Below are 10417 nucleotides of genomic sequence, written 5' to 3'. Positions count from 1 at the left end.
TGATTACAGTAAAGTTGTCATTTCCTTACACTCCCCCTGATTGCATCATGAACTAATGATGCAATAAAACAAAGACAAGTCTGATTTCAAAATAATGATCGCGAATCTGATTATAAACTAAACATGCTAAACTATCATCCGTATAGTGCCACACAAAGATTACATATGGTGAGAAAGCAACAGAGGAAACACAGATTCATTTAATGGAAACAATTATACATTATGAGCATTTGTCTCAAATCACAAAAAAAAAAGAAAAAATCCAAAAAAAAATTAATAATAATAATAATTCCAAATTATGCTATGAATTAAAACTGAAGTAATAGAATGCCAAATCATCAAAAAACATATTCACAATAACTAACTCAAATCTAATAAGTCTATTTTGAAGTAGAGATTTTAATAAAATATACATTGATATGGAGCCAGTATCCACTGCTTTGAAAAACCTCTTTAACGAGGTAAAAAGAAAGCAGCAGCCCCGTTGTCGGCGACTTGGATGTGGGCTCGTGTGAGGTGTTGTTGACGTTCTCCACCGTCAACAGTGCATCATTGAGCTCGTCCTGCAACATAGGAAAGACATGAACAGCATCGCATTCTTTGGACAAATGAGAAACAATACATCTTTAAATCATGCTTTTTATTTAGAATTGACTCATACTACTTCATGCAGACAAAATTAACCCCTTCCTATTTACTACCTAAGTCAGAGAGATAGTAAAACACAGTCGTACCTTATTCTCGAGCTGTTTTCTACACCAAAAATTTAAACTAATTGAATGCAATCTGGACAGAGCTCCCTTCAGCAGTGTTGATCGACAGAACCGTGCAACAAGAATCACCATCACGTAACAAACCTATTATCCAGCTAAGTATCTATCTAAGTCCTCCCCCTGAGGGACAAATAGAACAACCTAATTTATTTGTATTTAAAAAATGTTTTCTTGAATAACTTTATATCCAAATCTATTGTCAAATCATTTAATTAATCATAATACTCGTTGTATTAACTCTCTTAAATTAGATTAATTAATTATTAATTTAATTAAATTAAAATATATGACATTATTAGCTAAAAAAAATATTCTAAGCTTTGTTTAATCTTTATTATTCCTCTTAGATTTGGTTTGAAAGTCTATTGCTAAAGTAAATGGATAATATCAAATATAAAAAAGTGACTGTCAAAAGTGACCATTTCTGCATCCGTTTATTTATTCAATTTTGTTTTTTCTATATTAGCATTTCTATTGTTGGATTTCCGGACCTAAGTTTAACCAATTAATAAAAGACTAACTAAGACTTAATTTATGAATAATAAAAAAAAAAAAAAATTAAAAATTAAAAATAAAAAAAATAAAAATCTACTCTATAAAATATTTTTTCCAATTATAATTATAATGATTCATTATTTTCTTCTCCTTTGTTAGATATAGAACTCCACTAAAATTTGTAACCTTATTTTCCATTATTAACCAATTCAATTTAATTTAATTTTAAGTGTCTTATCGTTACAACCAATTTATTATCTTTATTTTAAAGTTCCCCAAAAAACTGTTAAACTCTAGTATTTCAAATTGGTATTTATTTGAGGTTTATTCAGGTTCATTTTGTCATGTAGATGAAGACTAGTAATTTTCAATGCTTATGTAATTCAATTCCTTCAATAAATTACACTTGCTAGTCCATATTTTGATTTAGAACTCAACTTGTTTATTTTCCATCAATCTCTTGCTCTAGTTCTTATTTTTTGATCAACTTAGATTAAAGGTAGATTTACCCTTAACAAAGTTAATTTAAAGATTGATATGATTCTGTAGTTTCTAAATAGATTATTTACTATTTTCTTTCCTGAAGGCATCATTTATTAATTTATTCTTACATTTTCCAGAGTCAATTTCTTTTCCCTGCTTTATATTTTTTGTTAATGTTTATAGTTGCCTTAGAATGTTAGAAGCAGCTTTAGAAACATATTTCCATTTCTTATTGAACTTTTTCAATTAATCAATTTCAGTTTTTAATTCCAAGTTTCACTTTCTATATTGTGTATTGTATTATTGGCTGCTATTGATGTAGATAAAATATTTTATTTTAATTTATTAAAAAATTATATATATATAAATTCTGAAAATATGTTTTAATCATAACAATATGTTTTCTGTTATTTGAAATTTCCTCCAATGTTTGGACAATTTCCAGCCCATCTGATTGTCCTTTTAAATATATAACACCAATATGTTCCTTCTTTTAGCATTAAGTAAAGTCTTAATAGTTTTAGGGAAGTTGTATTTATCTCAAATCATGATTTCTTGTGTTTGGTAATTTAAACATCTTAACTATTTCAAAACATGTCCAAAGAGTAGTTTCCTAAAACTACATTTGTTCATATATATATTTAAAAGTATGCTAGTCAAGTTTTTAGCTTTACTCATGTTGGCTCATGTTTCTTGTTCACCTTCTAAGAAGGAGATCTTTTGATATATTTAAGTCTGCAGTGGACAGTGGCTTCTTATTTCTCCCTCACTGGAGCTTCTCAACACCACCTCTAACAGGATAAGAATGATCAGAAGTTATGAGAAGGTCAGTTATGCATCTATTCAGGTGGTGATGAGGATATTGTGTTTGTGTCATGAGTTGTGTATTCATAACTTTGATCTGTGGATGTCTGTTAAAGTTTGTCATGTGTTTTATTTGAATAAACCTTGAAGTTCAAATTATCAGTATGTTTTGACTTCATGGAGAGAGAGAAACAGAGGCGGGTGTTCGAGAGAATTCTTTCACTCTCTCACACACACAGGGAGCAGGTCGTAGCAGAGACACTTTTTTATCTTATTCAATTTAAAATGTAAGTCATGTGTTTGTTTGTTTGTCTCTGAGATCACTGTGTTATTTGTAATATCTATATGAATGTCTGAGATTGTTGTGTGAGTTCAAATCTGTTTATGAATGTTATAGTTAATTAGATCAGGTGTGAGTCAGACCTCTTTGATTATTTACCCACAACAGAAATACAGTATCTATTCTAGATTACTATTTTGCTTATCTTGACTAGTTTCTTTAATTAATATTCACTTCAATGACATTTCCTCTTGGTCTATAGGTGTTTGGTTTATGCAACTAGAGAGAAGAATGCCATATTTATTTTTCTCAGTGTTTCTTTTAATGTATCTCTTAATCTATTATTTTTTCTTTGACCTTTCCTCTTACAGTATTTTAGTCTCTATTTTTACCATTTTCGTCTAATTCCAAAAGAACAATATCATACATTTCACTCACATCAAGATGGAGTGGTTTAGTATAGTATAGTCTAGTCTCTATAGTATATTCTTTATTGTCTATTCTCTATAGTCTAGTTTCTGGAGGTGACAAGCGAGCAGCTCTAGACAGAGTCACTTTTAATTAGTTTAAATAAAATTCTGCATCAGTTGACCACACAAGTTTTTTTTTTTTTTTTTTTATTGCCTTATGGCTGCTTTCATCGTAGCTCTGAGTGGAGCAATCAGAGTATGTTATTCTGGGATTAACTGTTTACTGTTACAATTTAAGATATCATGTCTCTAACAGTTTAGCTTTGTCTAATTTTTTCTTCAAATAACGAACAACTTTGCATTTCTTAATCATGTGTCTCAGGGCCCTGTTATAATATCTATATAATATATATATATATAATATATAGAACCTAGCTTCTCCACCAGCAACCACAGCAGAGCAACACGAGGGACAGAAGTGTCAGAGAGCATAGAGAACCTTGTTCGTTTGTTAGTTCAGCAGCCTCACCATCAGGACCACAAAAATGTCACGCAGACAAGAGTCAAGTTCATGTTTGTGACCAGATCGTGCCATTTGTCTTCATAATCACGTTCATCATCATCCCAGATATAGTTCTTAGTGCAGTGTGGGGGGTCCAAAGGTGGATCATAGGAATGAAGTCTCAAAAGTCTTTTCAAGATCAGAGAAATCAGATGTTCAATCATGTTGAACCAGTACAGCTCCTCCCTCTCTGGAGCAGAAGTTCATTCTTGGTGGAGAGTTGTTGAGGTTGAGTTCTTGTTTGTTCAGCTCAGGAAAATTGCTTCAATTGTAGGTGTCATCAATAGGGAACTGGACCAAAGTTCCTGGAGTAAAAGCCAAAGATGCGCCATTGTTGACCAACATTCTTTGTTTGTTTCCATCCCCTCGTCCTCTTCTCCTGCCACACCCATGCACTCCAGCCAGTGGCCAATAGGGAGCTATGATAGGACCCTAGAACTATCATCATCTCTATTTTTAGAGAAGCTCTTTCAAGTCTTTAAGTTGAATCCTAATTAGCTGTATCTGGAGCCCAATAAGAGCATTTTGTTTAACTATTCTATTTATTATGAATGCTCAGAAATCATTGATGTGAGTAACACACTCATAAGATTTTCTTCCCTGTCAGGAGCCTTAACTTGTCACCTGTAGTAATAGTTACTTTTCTTTTAAAAAGAGGAGGTCAATAAATGAATAGAACAAATTAATAATTATATTAATAATATTAATAATAATGCTAAAAATAATAATAAGTAAAGAAGCGATTATCAAAAAAAAATTAAATGAAAATATAAAAGATGAAGAATTTAAAAATCTAAATTAAGAACCAAAACTTCAATTAACTAATTAAAATCCATTATAAAATCCGAGATAATAATAAAAATAAAACAAATAGTAAACTAAGATATTAATAATAAAAAAAAATTTAAAAAAAATAAAATGGAATAATTTGAAAATAATAAATTCAATTAGATCTAATCAAATGTATACTAATTTATTACAATTATTCAAGTCAAAACAATTGTCAATTAACAACTTAGTATTAATTTATTTTTATTTATTTAACTTCCTAATTAGTTGCATATATATAGCACAATTGACAAAGAGGAATAAGAGTGACTGTCTAAAGACCAAATAAAACATCTAACTTAATATTCCCCCAATAATTAAAAAGATAAAAATCCAATCCCTAATTTACTAAAAATAATAAAATAGTACATTTATGACTAATTGTTAAAATAATAAAATGTATTTAAAGTAATAATTGAAAAACTAAGAAAACAGAATAAACTGCAATTGATTCAATTAATTAATAATTAAATAATTACACCAATTGAGTCAGAACAAAAGTCAATTAGGAAGTAAACAAAGAGCAAACCAGCAGGGGGCAGCATAGCAAATACAACACCAAAGATCAGAAATTGAGAGAAGAAGAAGAGAAAACAGGAACTAGATATCAACAAACGTACACACGTGCAAGCAGTCAGTGACACACTTGTTTTAGATAAGCAGTATTAGCAACACAAAACAACCAAGTTACACTCAATGTGACCAATTGTGAGTTGATCAATTGACAATGTGAAATATGAAGAGAGGATGATCAAGATCATTAATACATACAACACTGTGCCAACAATCAATGTCAATTGTGTTATTGTTATTGAACACAGCAGAAGGAGAAAATTGAAATGTAAGTTGGTTTGTTTTTCTTCTTAAACCAATTATACCAGTAATTAACTGTATATATTCATATATACCTCAATTAAGTAATCAAACCCAATAGTGAATAGAATTCAAGATGACGTAAGAATGTGTGTTTAAAGAAGACATGAATACAACGGGAGGGTCGGTGAGGAAAAGAAGGAAGTCTTAGAAGTTCAACCTCCAAGCGAAACCACTCCCACCAACAAGGAAAAACTCTTTCGGAGCTCATTCGTACTTGCAGCAGTTAAAGAGACAAGTCTGCCAAGCAGCAGTTCTTATCAGCAAGAGATAGTGTCCAAAGACACACGAACCTGGACTCTCAGCTGAGTCACAGAAAGTCAGAGATCTCACACAAATGAATGCCAATTTTTACAAGTATCGCAGCGAGAAAAAATTATACAAAAGATACAAACATACAGACACAGACAATTTTAACAGAACAATATGTCGTGACAATACGACGACAACAGTATTTTACCAAAACAGGCCAGAGAGACACACTATGCTACGTGGAACGAGACTCTTGACCAGCCTGTCGTGTCTAAAGTGTCGAAATCAGATTGGAGAGCCTCTCGATCCGTAATCAGTTTCCAAACACCCTGGATAGGAGACCCCTCAACTCATCCATTCTATTTCAACCCCCGTCGAACTAACTCTAAACTAATCATCAATGAGACTTTATCCATCACCGTGATTGTTCGGAAAAATTAACTAGCCCTGACTATACTGCCAAATACCTGTGGAGACCCCTCAACACCGAACACAATGATATCTAACTGGCCTACACACCGGCTGGCAGAGTCTTCAGACCAGGATATTGGGAGAGACCCCTCCATCACCACATATCCCCCAATTTATGATAGCTACTTGGCTTACTGAAAAAGTACGTCTACTATAATCACCCATTGGCCAAGCATCCTAACTAGTTTAGGAATCTGGAAAAACGTCAGATGCCCCGTAGAGGGAACTGGTTATATTCCACCCCTACTCAGAATTCTCAAGGGTTACCCGGTCATGTAACCGTCTCCTCTGCCTATCAATTCAACTTAAATTCTAATCAACGTTTTTTTTCCTTTTTTCAACGATGCTTCTTCTTCCCGAACACGATAATGTCGTCTACACTTAATACAACAACAAACAGCAACAGACAATGCAATACCTCAAAAACGAGCATCAGCTTTAAGAAAGCACTATTAAAAAATATAATCTAAATTTGTGACAGAACCAGAGACTTACGTTTATTCGTCCAGGCAACCAAAACTAAAAAATATCTAATCTTTCCTAACTTACAATATAAAAAAATAAATAAAATAAAATAAAATAAAATCTATGTAAAAAATAAGTTAAAATCTTTCTCCCCTGATTCTTGAAGTAAGGTATAGTGGCGCGCCTGGTTGCCTGGAGAACAATCAGCTCAGAGTTCGTCTCGGAATCGAAAAGGCCTTCAAACCATCAGTCCACGCCAAGGGTCACGTGCACCAAGTTGTTGGGGGTTTTTTGTGTTCCGATGAAGCGACCCCTCCCCAGCCTCGTACGTGGTGATGGAATGAAGGACAGACACATGGATGAGTTTAAGAAAAATGCTCGTTTAGTGAATTATGCAAAAGTCAGAGACAAACTTACGTGAACACGGGCGCTAGCAAGCAGAGAGATCTATCGCAGACGTCTTCGAATGCCAGAACGCAAAGATCAGACAAAATGGTGGATCTTTATAGTAGAATATTCAGGTTAACGCCTCTAGTCAAATGTGAATGTAGGATTGGTCAGTGACTGTAAACATTTGATTCTAAGATGGCCGGTCGCACGTGATCGTAGTGGAAATTTACCAAAAGTTGTTGTTTTCAAGAATCTGTTCCCAGCGACTTGTGTCCTTCAGAGTGAATTCTCAGACAGGTGTCCAGACGTCCTGGAATCTGGGATTGTTTAATCTTTCTGTGTGTGCAAGGCTTTGTGACCTCGGCCTTTGAGTTGTGAACCTGAGTTTAGTTTAAGTGAATGCAATGCAAGAATAGGATTATTTAATATGAATTAAATATGTAAGATTATCAGTTAATCAAGTGACTATTTGAAATGTGTGTTAAATCTAGATGATTGATTACAGTAAAGTTGTCATTTCCTTACATTGGGTAATATATACATGAAAGCTTTGGGATAAATAGCATAAGTTATGTGATGATGGAGCTCATGCTCTCTAAGGTGTTGATCACAGATTTGTCCAACACTGTGGTCAACATTAGAACAGAGAGCAGAGTCAGCATTTCTTCAGTTTGTTGTAGAGCCAACCAGTTGAGGAACCAGTGATTTGTTGGAGCTTCTGGTGCCACTAAAATCAACCTCAAACCCTCGAGCCTCACTGTTCTCAAGAGGAAAGAGGAAACACTGGTGGAAAACCATAGAAAAGCCTTGGTCGGCACAATGGATGATCAAAAACCTTCATCCCAAGAGTAGGCTTGTCTGACTGAAAGAGAAGACTGTGTTCTCGTCCTGGACAAAGTGCAGAATGAGACAATATTTACACTTTTAAAATGGAAAACCAACACTCTGATCATATTCCTCCCCTCAATACTGTGAACTTACATATTAATCCAAATGAAAGTTCAACACATGCACCAAAATGTTCACATTGAGTGTTTAAACCAACCATGTGGAAATGTTTAATGTTTCATCTTGACAAAGAAACAAAAGAGAGAAGAATTATTTTCAATAAACTATCATCAAGAACAATTTCTAGTCGAAGTGTGTCAGGAAACTTGTAGATTCATAACTTTGTTGGCAGCATTACAGACTCAACACAACACGCTCAAAAGATATTCAGTCAGGGAAGAATCATTGTGGCAGATAAGGACAATCACCATGAACGGATACTGATCACATTCATTTGTGTGTAAAAACAAAACCTGATTGAAAATGTTAATTAAAATGGATTTAAAGACATTTTGATGAAGTTAAATAATGTAGCTTATTAGACAACTTTATTTCTGTCTGAGATTCATCAACTTAAAAAACAATCAAATATTGTATCTTTTAAGTAAAAATTATATATTTGAATTCAATAATTCAACCTGCAATGTTTGTTTATTTATTTTCTCCACTGCTTATATCCCCACTTTCAACCTGCTGTTGCCTGAGACCTTTACTTTCTCTGACAGGTTTACTTTTGAGGGCCAGTTCATGCTAAGGTTTGTGGGTAAATAGTACCAAGAACAGGCAGTTTTACTTCCTGTGAGACCATACAATGTTGGAGAGATCGTAGAGCACCAAGAGCTCACTGACCAGGAGGGAACTGAAGATAGTTCAAGTGTTTTTTTAACTACAGAAAGTCTGTCCGTAAAATAATGATAAAAATGGTTCTTGAATTGATGAAAATGACTGAAAATCATTCAAATGTATTTACTGTTTGAGCTCAATGTCATGTTTGAACCACTAGAGGGAACTAGAAGCTTTTCTCGTCTCCACAAAAAACTCGTTTATTTTTTACTTTCATAGTAATATTTTAGAAAAACTTTTTTTTCTGAATAAAAGAGAATAGAAAGGAAGGAAAGAAAGTTTATACATATAAATCATCGTATGTCAAAATAAAAAGCAATTCAATCCACTTTTATTTCTCTTCTCTTTAATTTGACACTCCTGGTATTCCATAGTTCACATTCTGCGTGACTTTAAGGTTCAGAAGAACGACTCTAAGAAATAATAATAAAGTTTAAAGTGGAGTTTTTGTCACAGAAAATAGTCGTAATAACATGTTTGGTTTACTTTGACTTTCCATCTGGACGTGACGTCACACTGAATCCTCATTGGCTCAGATATTTCTTCCTGCGTCTGTTGTTTACTTTCACTTGTACTTCGTTCGTCGACCTGAAGACTTGTTGGATCCTAGTCTCCAGAAAAGAGCTGAAGATGAAGAAGGTGTTGTTTGTGCTTGTTGTGTGGATCCACAGCTCAACTGCGAGTGAGTCTCCTTCCTCCACTTTCATGTGTTCACACCTGCGTCACCTTTTATTTCTCCAAATACTCTTCACTACAACCTTCATGACCTTTTCACTCTCAGAGGAGTCAAAGTGTTTCACTGATTCACTTTTCATCTCAGAACCGTGAAGAAGTCGTACACAGAAAAGTAGATCCGAGCTCAATGTCAGGTGCTCACCTGGTGGCGCTGTTGAGTCACTTCTGTTGATTGACGGAGGAACTTGTTTGACGCTGAACAGAAAGTGACTCCAGAGTTTTGCTTCATGAGCTGATCACTTGTTTTTAAACGATGCTGCCATCAGGAGATTCATTGACTCACAAGAAGAGCTTTTACAATTTTCATTGATTTGACTTTAGTAAACAAGTCTATCATGAACTAAAATGAGGAAATAAAAACAAAGAAAGTGTCGCATTTCTTAAGTGCGCATGTTCAGACAACCTTGTAGCTCAGCTCACTTCAACATATTATCACATCTCACAGTTTATTGGAGCAACTCAGTGAAGCAGCTGCTCTGAACTTGTGTTTGGACTTAAAATATCTAAATGAAACATTTACAATCATGTTGAACAGTAATCTTCAGAAACATGTTATTTATAAACTGATATAAACTCATGTTATTTAAGTTCATCATTAACCTTAATGTCCTTCAATGATCTTTATTCTATCAATCATTCTTAGATTTGTTCCATGAACTTGGTTTTAATATTTTATTATCTATGCGTTTTTTAAAAACAATTTCAATTTAGTTGTTTGATCTTTTTCAACATTGTTGCTCCTGTTTCTTCTTAATTCATCCATTTATTCTTTTAATTCTCTTTATTCCTTATTTGTTTTATTATAAATATTTATTACATTTCAGATTGTTATTAATATTAATCGTTTTTTCTTCTTTCTTCTTCTTCTTCTTCTATAGTTGTGTCCCAGTTAGCCAGGGTTCTTGGAGAGTGAAGTGTGAAGGAT

The sequence above is a fragment of the Callionymus lyra genome, chromosome 7 (assembly GCF_982586985.1).
Source record: "Callionymus lyra chromosome 7, fCalLyr1.hap1.1, whole genome shotgun sequence".
Classification (NCBI taxonomy): Eukaryota; Metazoa; Chordata; class Actinopteri; order Syngnathiformes; family Callionymidae; genus Callionymus; species Callionymus lyra.
The sequence above is the reverse complement of the archived record's forward strand: the minus strand, read 5'-3'. Positions refer to the sequence as shown.